Source organism: Schistocerca americana, unplaced genomic scaffold (genome assembly GCF_021461395.2).
Source record: "Schistocerca americana isolate TAMUIC-IGC-003095 unplaced genomic scaffold, iqSchAmer2.1 HiC_scaffold_18, whole genome shotgun sequence".
In the NCBI taxonomy this organism is placed as follows: Eukaryota; Metazoa; Arthropoda; class Insecta; order Orthoptera; family Acrididae; genus Schistocerca; species Schistocerca americana.
The window spans coordinates 686201-698581 of NW_025725884.1; the positions used below are offsets into that span (position 1 = coordinate 686201).

At 43.6% G+C, this 12381-nt stretch overlaps 1 non-coding gene across 1 annotated transcript; it reads right to left on the reverse strand.

Moving 5' to 3' along the window:
- Window positions 1–10463: 10463 nt before the first annotated feature.
- Window positions 10464–10536, reverse strand: Trnar-ucg. The gene has a single exon. It is a non-coding gene; the product is annotated as a tRNA-Arg (tRNA).
- Between the last annotated feature and the right edge of the window lie 1845 nt (window positions 10537–12381).

Here is a 12381-nt window from a genome sequence, read left to right on the forward strand (position 1 = left end):
CTCTTCCCACAGAACTGAAATATTACGTGTCTCGTAGTTCCCCTGCGGGATCGAAATTGTTATATGTGCCGAAGCAATGTTGGTGACTGTTGGCGACCAGATACCGTTCCTGAGCCGACCACTCCCCGTGGCACAGAGTCTGTGTACCTCATCTGTCGGCGCCCGGTGTACAGCTCATGTCTGAGTGCGAAAGCTTCCTTCTGAATGTTTGTGCAGCAGGTATCTGGCACGGGGTGGAGGCTACAGCCCAGTATTTACACTGGAGGCTTAGGGAAAGTGCATAAAAGCCACCTCTAGACCGAGTGGCTGAAGAGCCCTCATCGTTAATCCGAGAAGAGAATTTGCGCGACACGTGTCTTCAAATACTGCTCAATGAAGAGTCTCAAAAAGTGTGTGTAGTGAATACTCAGTTGGGCTTCTGTAAATATTTGCGTTTGCCTCTTGGCAGTGCTTCCTCACCCACCATTTTCCAACGGTATTTTGAACAGCTGACTGCACAAGGTCCAAACTGTTCAAACTATTTTGACGATATTGTCATAGCAGGTCGTACACCTAAAGAACATTTGCAAATTTGACTGCTTTGTTTCGTATGTTATCGGATGCAAGACTGAAGTGTAGACTGGACAAGTGTGATTTTCTTAAACCCGAATTGAAATATCTTTGTCATGTCATAAACCGTCAAGTTGTATATGCTCTTTAGTCGCATTTGTTAGCTATACGAGATTTGCCTGTTCCTCGCAATGTTACAGAATTGCAGTCAGGTTTAGGGAAAATGAACTATTATATTTGGTTCATACCTAATGCTGCACAAATTACAGCTCCATTTCTTCGTTTGCATCGGAAGAATCTCCCCTTTGTTTGGATAGTTGAGTACCAAGTAGCTTTTCAAAAACTTAAAGATGCATTGTTCAGGGATCGATACTTAGTTCATTTTGATCCTGACAAACCATATGTATTGCAAGTTAACGCTTCCACAGAATTGGTGATAAAGAGAGGCCTATTCCTTTCGCATCAAATGTGTTGTCCAGAGATCAGTGTAACTATTCAGAAATTGAAAGGGATGATTTGGCCCTTGTGTATGGTGTCACCAAATTCCACCACTATTTGTATGGCACAAAATTCTACTTAATAACGGATCACACGCTATTTCAGTCCTTGTTTCATCCCACGAAACCGGTTCCTTTCCAAACTACCCAAAACTTGCACAGACGGGCTTTGTTGTTGTCTCAGTACCAGTACAAGGTTGTGTACCGTCCGACTGCTCAACATGGTAGTGCGGACGCCCATTCACGTCTTCAGATTGGCCCTGATACAGATTTTGACGCTTCTGCTGCATCTCGTTGCCACATCGATGCTCAGGTTTCAATCTTTTCGGCTGAACTATAGGAAAATGACACAGGCTGTGGAACCTGATTCAGATTTGTACATTTTGCTAAAATTCATTCGCACATATTGGCGTCGTTTCATGTGTAGCATAAAGAACTCTGTCGTGCGCCGATACTTTGCATGTCGGCGTAGCCTCGCTATACTGAAATGGGTGATTCTTGTTCAAAATGACAGTGGACACCCAAGTGTGTTGATCCCTAAAGCTTTGCAGAAAGGAGTGTTCCACTTACTTCACCAGTGGGGATTGTTCGGACGAAACATTCAGCGCGTCGACACTCTACGTGGCAGGGTATGGACGCCCAAACAGAACAGATGACGTCACAGAGTGACGCATGTGCGGAAAACCAGTCCGCTCCGCCACAAACATCACCATGGCAATGGGTGCACATAGACTTTGCAGGACCTTTTTGGAACGCTCGTTGGTTGATTGTGGTTGACTCGTATAGCACATTGACTTTTGCTGTGCCAATGAACTCGACAACGTCACGTAGGTGCTGTCCTCTAATTTTGCCTCGAAGGTTTACCTGAAGTAATAGTGTCAGACGACGGACCTCAGTTCACGTCAAACGAGTCTGAAACTTCCTGTGCACGCGATGGCATACAGCATGTAACTATCGCACCGTTCCATGCACAGTTAAGCGGCGAAATGCAACGTTCAAACAGTAAATGGCCAAACTTCGCTCCGCACACACCAGGGATGAAGCATTGGAGCTGTTTCTCGACTCCTATCGTTCGCACCCACGAATGCACCATCGCCGGCGGAATTTTTGTTGATAATTCTTCCGGGTTATATGGGCGTGGTCCATGGAATTCTTCTATTCCTAACGTTTCGTCCAATACTACGTTGGACATCTTCAGAGGTATGGCTGGTCCTGCTGGACTCCGGCAGGACTCAGCAGGACCAGCCATACCTCTGAAAATGTCCAACGTAGTATTAGACGAAACGTTAGGAATAGAAGAAGTCCATGGACCACGGCCATATAACCCGGAAGAATTATCAACAACAGTACCATCCGGTCGTGAAAGCCTTCATTGCCGGCGGAATTGCTTCACAGCCGGCGCCATCGGACACTGCTCCACCTGCTCCACCCTCCTCAGCATCCGGCGACGAAGGAAGGCCGCAAGTATCGCTTCGAGTCTCATGTTACTGTCTTTTTCAGGGTGTTTAGCGGCAGCAGATGATGAGCGCGAGGCGAGATCGTCCGTCAGCTTGGCGCATGCATGTACCTTATTTTAGGTTCAGACGGCATGTAGCACCGCCATCAAAATCAACTTCGACACTGCCATGTGCACGGTGATCTTTCTGTGCCTCTTGACCCAGATTCATGGATCCCGAGGACAGCGCGGCCACATCGGCCGCCAGAGAGTGTCATCACGACATCGCGGGACGGTCCCATGGAGACGGAGCCTCCGCCTTCTCTAGTCCTACCACTGGAGCTGAATCCGCCCACACAGCAGCAGTCGACACCTTCCACATCAGTTTATTGGCCGATGGAGGTGGATGCGTACCCTTCTGGTTGCTTTCCGAGGGACGTTTCCAGGGCGCAGGCCGGACGGAGCGGTGCGAGCCGAACCGGAAGTTCGACGCCACCTGCAGCCACAGCTTCCGGTCCAGCGCAACTTCCACCCCCCGGCCTCCCCCGCCGTTGCCACGCTCTCTACCCGACGACGGTCCGTCTCCTTGAGGGGGGGGAGGGGGGAATTTTCCAGCGTAACATCAAGCGTCGGCACGTAGGCATGGAAACACACAGTAGAGAAGGCTGTGAGACGACCTCAGCCAATAGTACGCTGACTAGAACGACACCACTGTAGGAGCGGCATCTGTACGAAGACAATGTAAGTGCTCCTCCAGCTAGCTTCGATCGCACTAGAAGAGCCGCACTAGAGCTGTGGTATAAACTCTATAGCAGTAACTTATGAGCTTGGATGATCTGCTTGCATGGAAATTCTATATATCGAGAGACATTAATTGTTTGCATGTCGCCATTTGCTTGTTGCTCATCTTTGTGGAAACGCAAGTGTTGTCAATTTAACATATTGAAATAAACTCTATTAATAGGATTTGCCTGAAATGTTGTTTAGCTATCCGAGAAAGGAGATTCCTAGGCACCCTACATTACACGATTGGGCAGGATCCCACAAATAGGATCAGTCAGGTTCTTCGGAAATTCTTCAGTCACCTTCCATGGCACATCAGTTGATGGTTTGATGGTCACCATAAGAAAGCGTCTCATGCTCGGTGTTCTTCTTGCTGTAGAATGATTCTATTTGCCTCAACATTACCTATCCACTGATAGGTATTAACACTGATCCACCATATCATATCTAGAAACATTTCGACAAACTCATTCTCCTTTTGTGATAAACATTGAAGTGCTCTCGATAGAATCTAGCGTTGTGCTGATTCATATTGGCTGTCCTGTTCCTTATACCACTGTACCCACCTCTCTTTGTTTCCTCAAACCTACTATATTTCAAATACAAAGAGTACACTGCTGGACATTAAAACAGAGCAAAAAAAGCATAGTCAATAATTTAGTTGTATTTTTAGTGCAACACTATGTAACGCTTGGCAGAGGAATACTTTATTTAATTTTTTCATTGAAGATGTACAAGGTGCAGAGTGGTGTCAGGACTGCGCTTGTATTCAGGTGTCCCGCTGCTGATTATGGTGATTGTGAGTGTTATTTAGCTGCGTAGAAGAATTTTAACCAAAGAGATGCCAGTTAGTAGTTCAGCGAAGTGTGAAAGAAAGATTAATTTATCCATCCCATTAGTTATAGCAGTTGATTTGCGGCCCTGAGCAGCGAGTGTCAGACGTCGGTCCTGGATATTAGTAAAGTGTTAAACTCAGCTAGCAGCCTTCACAGACCAGCCAGTTTGAAGCGGTGATAGGCCAAGGAGAGGTGTCAATGGCGTCAGCGCTTTGGCAGGTGGAGAAGTGTCAAGTCAGGCCCCTGGGCCAGCGTCAGGCTGCTGTGGAGGCGAGGAGATATAGGCACGATGCTGTGAGTGTGCTGAGGTAGGCAGTGTGAGCGGGAGCGACAGTCGTGTGCAGAACTAGTGAGCCAGCAAAAGACAGCAGCCGAGTGTGCATGCAGTAGGGACGCAATGACTCCTCGACTGGTCAAGCCGAGGTGCGAACCCTAACCCACTGTCAGCCAGTGAGCGGTCCCCTGACTAAAGGTACCAGGTCGACACTCTGCAGCATCGGGCCTAGGTCCTGCCAGTAGCAGCCAATGCAGGTCACCTCTAGTAGTGGCAGCTAGATGAATTACATCAGGTCAGCGAGTGGCATGGAGCATTTCTCGAACTCTGCTGGCAGTGGCTAATGCTGCCTGTCTAAAATGGGCAGCATTAATGTGAGTTTCGACCACGAACGGTTTGCTGAGGCAGCATATCTAGTTACATAGGAAAAATAATAGCCAGGTGTTGGTCCAGAACGTGTGGTAACTCTGGTCGGCCTTGCTACATTCTGACTCCTTCACTTCTACTGTGTCACCAGTGTTCGGCCCTGATGGAGACGGTACTCCTAGAAGTATGGTAACTTTGTATATGGCAAGGAATGAATGGTAATTTTTGCTGTGTCAGACCGGTCCATTCAGAGCTTCTTGCCAAAGAACTCCCAGACGCCCTCCTCTGTCCTGCTACCATGTACCTTCTTCTGTCAAGTAATGTTGGCTACTGACATCAATCCGGCCACACTAAGTACAAAGAAACCGTGACACAACAAAAGAGTGACATTCATAACACAGAGATTCCACCTCTGATGGCAACAGTGGCTCTGAACCTGCAGTCTACGTAGCCGAAACGGAACTGGATCATTGATATGGGCACATCATTCCATTGTGCGTAAACTTTGTCGTGGATGTGGTTAATTAGTGATTAAGGCATTCCAGTAACTCTATAACTTATTACCAGATAGTTTCTCTAGATGACACATCCCACCATAAGCTGAGTTGGGCAAGAGTTGGATATCAACAGTATCAAGGTACATCATTATAGGATTGGCAGCCTGCAGCTTTATAGTTTCTTGTTTAGATGTAACGTCACGGGGCCACCGACCTGATAAGAAATGCAATAACTGTTGTTCATCTTATCGACTATGCGAACCAGAACTGATCGTGTAGCGTACCCAGTGACATCCCACACCTATACGCCACGTGCTGTGCCCATATGACAGTCTCGCGCTGACTTCAGAGGCTTGCGCACACGGATACGTCTCTCGGGACACAATACGTAGAACAGAGACTCGTCTCAAAAGATGCTGTGGTGTCACTCTAGTGTCCATTGTTGCCGTTCCTCTGCTGGTATACCTCCCTCTGTTGCTGACATTCCGTGGTGCTCCACTCGTCGTTGCACATCGCGTATACATTCTTGCCTTGCTGGAAGCAAGCCCATTTCCCGACTCAAGAAATGTGATGTTACTGTACGATGCTGTAGGGTCGAGCCAGTCCTCTCGCACTCTAGTCGCGTGCGATCCTTGAGGCCTATCGTGGTGTTCGGCAAAGTCACTATGATCTCATCAATTTCATATTTACGTGGAAATCGTGGCATGCCAAACAACACGTGCAGCAACATTGTGGAACTGCAGACCCGATATGTCATGATACTGCTGCAGTCGAATACCAGAATGTGTTGGCAGACAGTCCACGTTCTTATGCAAATTACAGTAATCAACATTCACATACCATTTATGAATAAGAAACCCCTCTGTCTAACCTTTTCTTTTATACAGAATGTGATACAAGTAGTATTCACGCCATTTGCTTGTTTCTTGCGTGCCATCTTCATGTTCGTGTTGTTTCACTTTTAATAGGCAGCAATTTACAAACATTTCCTAATGTATTAAATTTCAAGGCACACGGGTGCCATTATTATCAAACATTACTTTGTCTGAAAGACACTAACCTCCCCCCCCCCCCCCCCCCCCCCCGGCCGGCCAGAGGAACAGAACTGCGTAAGGAAGCAGAAACTGATTCACGGCATTGTGGACATACAGAAGATCACGACAGTATCCCTTGTTCTGCATAAACACAGGGAACAGAGAGTTACGTATCTTTCGACTGTGAAAAAATACTTGGATGACTACAGCTATGTCTGCATTCGGAAAGAACAAGGAAGAGAAAATGAGTGCATGGAGACTGGATTGGCCTGGAACAGACGTGTTGGTAGTAGGTATTCATTTGTTTCCAAGCGAGAGCCACTTTAATACCCACTCCAAGGTAAAATAGAATCAACACGGACTTATCTTCCCAGTTCCGAATAAAAAGCATTAGCCATTAATGTCATGAACGGGAATTCAGGGTTACAACAAAAAATTACATTTTGTCATATACATTTTCTTACCTTCACAATTTAGTTGTGCGTGTAGTTCGCAACATAGGCCGTATTTCTGCAAATAATTTTAGCAGATGTAATGTTCCAGTCCGCTTGAGTTTCGCGATATTAATAATGGATTATTAAATAAAATGCGAGTGGTTTGGTTCAGGAAAAGTTCACAAGAGGAACAGAAAAAAAAATGGCTCTGAGCACTATGGGACTTAACTTCTGGGGTCATCAGTCCCCTAGAACTTAGAGCTACTTAAACCTAACTAACCTAAGGACATCACACACACCCATGCCCGAGGCAGGATTCGAACCTGCGACGGTAGCGGTCGGGCGGATCCAGACTGTAGCGCCTAGAACCGCTCGGCCCCCCCGGCCGGCCAGAGGAACAGAACTGCGTAAGGAAGCAGAAACTGATTCACGGCATTGTGGACATACAGAAGATCACGACAGTACCCCTTGTTCTGTACTGGCTATTTGTCGTTAACTGACTGACCGAGAGTCGGCACTTTGAATGGGAGCAGCCAGAATTTGTGTTTGCATAGTACGACTCGAACGCACTGAAACATATGCATATAACCAACCAACTAAAATATTAGTCAGACAATCTGGACGGGACTTCCTAAGTGACAAGCATCTACAAAGCATTCTTGAAAAATCTTTCATTCCATCTTAAAGGAGATGTTGGGTTACAGGCCTTTCCAACCGGTATTTGTATTCTGTGTTGTTGTGACGCCAATTATTTACGACAACTGGATCCTTATTTAATTTTGTAGAACTTTTAACTGGATCTAGATGGATAGCTGAGAGTAAGATGTTGTTAATTAAGTTTCTTTCGTGCCATGTTCCTGCATATGCCTTACGCCTGAGAGAAAAACCCCTCTGTCGATAAAAAACCCCGGTAGGAATTTGTTGCTCGTTGTTCGTCTTACGTACGCACATATTGTCTCAGTGGTCTTGATAGTGCTATAGTGTGATTTTGTAATTCGTTGGTGTAGAAACGTTTCTGTCTAATTCTGTGGAAGACGCGAAACTTTAAAATCTTGCCGGTGCAGAGAATATTATCTTCTGATATAGGAGTTGTTTGAAGTAATTTTGCTCAGTAAGTTGTTCTCCTGTATATCAGGCTGCTACATTATCCCAAATACTTGTAGATGCTCTTGGTTTGTGGACAGTTTCATTGAGTTCTTCGTTTTCCAGAGGATTCGGTTGGAGTGAATTGGATACTGCTTCGAGAAAAATATAGGGGAAAATGAACTTTTGAATTTCGGAAAATTAAACGTTGTATGATAGGGCTACAAGAGTGATTTTGTGAGTCTGTTGTTACGTAGTCTGTTGATCCCGAATCTGGTGATTTCTTCTTTTATTCTGTGTAGTATGTTCTTGGTTTTAAGTGTTTCGTAAGGAAGTTTGTTTTGAAGCTATACCGTCGATCTACAGCAGTGTGTTCTTGGTTTTAAGTGTTTCGTGAAGGGAGTTTGTTTGGAAGGTATATCGTAGATCTTCAGCTAATTGAAGCATCTTCTGGTTAGCAGACAGAGGTTATTTTTTCGTTTCATTAGAATGTAAGAAGAGAAACTGGTAGCTCCAGTCCATTTGTTTGATATTTCGTGAGACGTCAAAATTATATCGGCTTTCAGCTTGTTTAATCTTTTCAGTCCTGTCTTTCTGGCTACTTAAGAGTTCATCTAGACAGATGTAGACAAGGTATTTGACGTTTAGTTGTGGAACAATTTCTTGTCCACAAAGTCGAATGTAGAGTTTTGGGTTATCCTGTAGTCGGCGATTAGTAAGATTGCCATGTCTGAAAAGGAAAGGTTTACTTTTTGGTGGATTAGATCAATCAGATTCTCCATTTACTGGGCTACGTTTCAAATTTGCTGATGTAGCTGTTGACTTGTTCATTGATTGCATTCGAGTTGGGCGCATGACACCAGTAAGTGTTGTCATCTGCATATAGAACCATGTCTTCATTCCACCACCGGGGTCTTGGAATATCTGCTGTGTATATCGTACATAACAAAGTGGATATGACGGCAGCCTGAGGTACTCCGGGTCTGGGTGTGGAATAGGATGATTTTTGATCCTCGTCTCGTAGTTGTACTTTTCAGTTTCAAATGAGTTTAACTAATAATTGTACTACTGCAGATGGGAAGTGGTGCTTTAGCACTTTGTGAAGATGTCTGTACCTTATCAAAAGCGCGTCCTATGTCCAGAAAGAGGGTAGCAGTTGCACCTGTGAAATTGCAGGCTTCCGCTGCATTCCTAATTAGCCTTAATCGTGGACCAGCGGGATTGTGTTTCTGAAACCAGCTTGTTCATGTGATATAATGCTTTTGTCTCCTGCAAAATGTTGTAGTATGTTGTTAACTTTGTCTTTCAAAGTCTTGTCAATTATTTATAATTATTTTTATATTTCTAAGTTTGGTTTCAAAGTCGGTTTGCTGAGTGGTGAGGTCGACACGGTTCCTTCTTTATTTCATGTAAATCACAAATTGCACAAGGTTGAATTCTTTCAGTCCAGGTATGAAAAGACTTAACGATTTCCTTGGGGTCCAGATTTTCTATGATAACAATTCTAGTTAGAACATTCAGATCAATCATTACTGGGTTCTCACCGGATTCTGTGGACATGCTGGCGTTTCATTTCGAGTTACGCCTGGAGCGTGCCTTTTAAAAACCTTCGTCGTTATGTATCTCAAGAGACTCCGTTTCATGAGGAGAATCATTTGTTTAGCAATGAGTAGCTGGTTGTTGGACGCACTGAGATTCCTGAGGCTCCTGAGGTTGTTGGGGTCGGTTGGTGACTGTTGAGATTCGACCGGTGTCGTTGCGTCAGATCTGATCATTTTCTGACGTTTTTTGTTTGGCATGAAGAACGTTGACTCTGCATGGTGGAGATGGGATGACCTGAGCGTTCTCTTCATACAGTTTGTCCTGAACATGATTCCTGCCATATACCATTTGCTTCTTTTACTAATTTGACATTCATAGTACCTATATTTTGTCAAACAACAAAAATATTTGCTACGTTGAGGAAAACTAACAGATCAAATTACACTTACACCTAAAAAAAACCAGTATGAGAAAAATAAACATCATTATACGCAACATAATGAAATCACAAATATCTCATTCTCTAGATCAGTGCTGTAAATTCACTCGACCTTGTGTTTAAAAATTGACATATGGAAGCCAAAATAAAATATACATTAGAGTAGACAGAAGGAATTTTCAAAACAATGTTCATACCACATCTGAATCTCACTGCCATGATATTATCTTCATTGGCTCACCGTTAAAACAACAAGTTCCACACACCAATGAAAAAGGACATGTGTTAAATATTTTACAAGAAATAGAAAGTTTCTTGTATATGATAAAGCATCAAGACATTATTTTGAACGAACAGGTTGAATCAAAACAATTCATTGTAAATTTCACCAATGTCATTCTAAATGTTTCATGTTGAAACATATTCCTATCTTTAGATAACGTGTTAAAATAAATAACACTATTTAGGAGTGAAATTATATAGTCTGTCATTTAGCAAAGTTAGTCATTATCTTTGTATGTAATGCACTCTTCCATTCAAACTTAAACAATAACCAAATATATTTTCTGATTGCAACTGGTATATTATCAGTTAAGATTAAATAGGTCACTGGCTGACGTCTGCTATGTAAGTTGTGTGACTGCTCAATAGCTACACTAAAACGGTGTGTTTCTTTTGCAGAATAGGAAAAACACGACCGTGACAGAATTCGAACCTGCAATCTTCGGATCCGAAGTCCGACGCCTTATCCATTAGGCCACACGGTCACTGACGACCAAGTATTCCTTACATTCGTGTCATCTCGAAACGCCCATACCGCTGAGGAATTGTGTTTTCGTTCTACACAGCCGCTGCCTCTTGCTGCTTCCCACCCATTCGTTACATTCAAACCCTTACGAGACCGACCAAATAGAGATTGGGAATCAAGACCACACACTTTGTGCATTCGGAATCGAAGGCAGGGCGTCCCCCGCCGCATTTACGTAAATCTGCCTCGAAGTATATTTTGTCTTCTCTAATGCTAGTAGTGCTACTGATGGACGTTTGCTTTTGTTACTATCCCAGCAATGTATAAATTAAGGAATTCTCTGTTTTTCAGTTTATTTGAGTCAACTCCAGTACCAACAGCCCTCGTGCCTCGTACTTTTCGTAATCCAACACAAAACCCGTTTTTTAATGGCTCAGTTATAATAATCACTATCTCCCAACGAATAAAATAGTGCCAGAGACCTACCCATATTTTAAACTTTAATGTAACACACTCATCACATCAAAAGTGAAAGCTCAAAATGATTCTCTTCCAGCAGAACTGGAATATTACATATCTCCTAGTTCTTACATACTACAAATTAGTTCCTTCCCACTCCAGTGACCAAGTGCACCTGGATTTTCCCACTCTATCACTTTATCTGCTCCCTGAAACTGCAGCGCCCTCTTACTGTCGAGGATACCCCGCATGACGTCGGGTATGAACCTGCTGGTCCCATCAGTTCCATAGTCTCATGACGGTCGAGAGATCCGATTAAACCAAACAGAATTATGCTGGAATAATAAGATGCAGTGTTGATACACTAAGATTCTGATGCTGTCGACATTCGGCAGGTACTGGTATTTGTACTACTCGTTCGAGGCACATCTCAGTCATCTCAAAACAAATAACGTTGAAATACGGTCTGTGAATGAGGGACCCCATACTTGTTCTTCAGTTATATTCAATATGCAGGTGGCTTTATTTCTATCCATGTCGTGTGTTTGCGCTGATATGCAAACCATCCGCATGTAAAAGCATGTAGAGCACTTCAGGTAATTTGCCGTTTACTGCTTGTTGCCTTCAAGGTCAAATTCCTGCTGCTTTAACGACCATTGATGTAGATTTGTTTCTTCCGTGCGAAATTACAAACAATATGGGTGGCAGTTATTTGTCATTGAATATAATTCTGTATGAAAGCACTAACCTGGTTACCAACACATGTAGTCCATTTGTCTTCGCAGTTACGGCTTAGAGTTCTTACTACGCCTTCCTCGGCGCTTTTGCTCCCTGATATAACATGGGTGAGGTGACAGATATGTATGCCGGGTCTGTGAGAAACGACGCAGAACATTTGGGCTGTCTCTCAATTGTACGTTGGTAAAGAACGAGAAACACATTGATTAAACTATGAAAATGAAGTAGTCTGTAGTTGACATATTGCAGGAAGGAAGTAGTTTTTTATGAAAGTAATTTTTCTTAAAGTGGCTCTCATTTCAATAGCCACTGCAGGAACCGTCGAATCAATACAGAAAGCTTAAAGCCACTCTTTTTTTCTGCTCAGTAATTTGTTTCTTTGTTTACTTCAATATTTCCTATTTTCTCAAACCGTTTGATATCAATGTTATATTTTATAGTGCTTCGTACTCTACGAATTTATTATCTAACGATTATCGAGCTCAACGTAGACTCATGTGCATCTCATGAGAGAAACAAAGTCGGTCACAGAACTAACGGTTAAGGAGTTATCACTTTGAATACATGCAGTGAGAACCTCTTACTAGATCACAGAACTTGAGCGACGATTGTTACGACAGTTTTTTATTATTATTTACTTGATGATTATTTGTTAAGAAGTATTCGA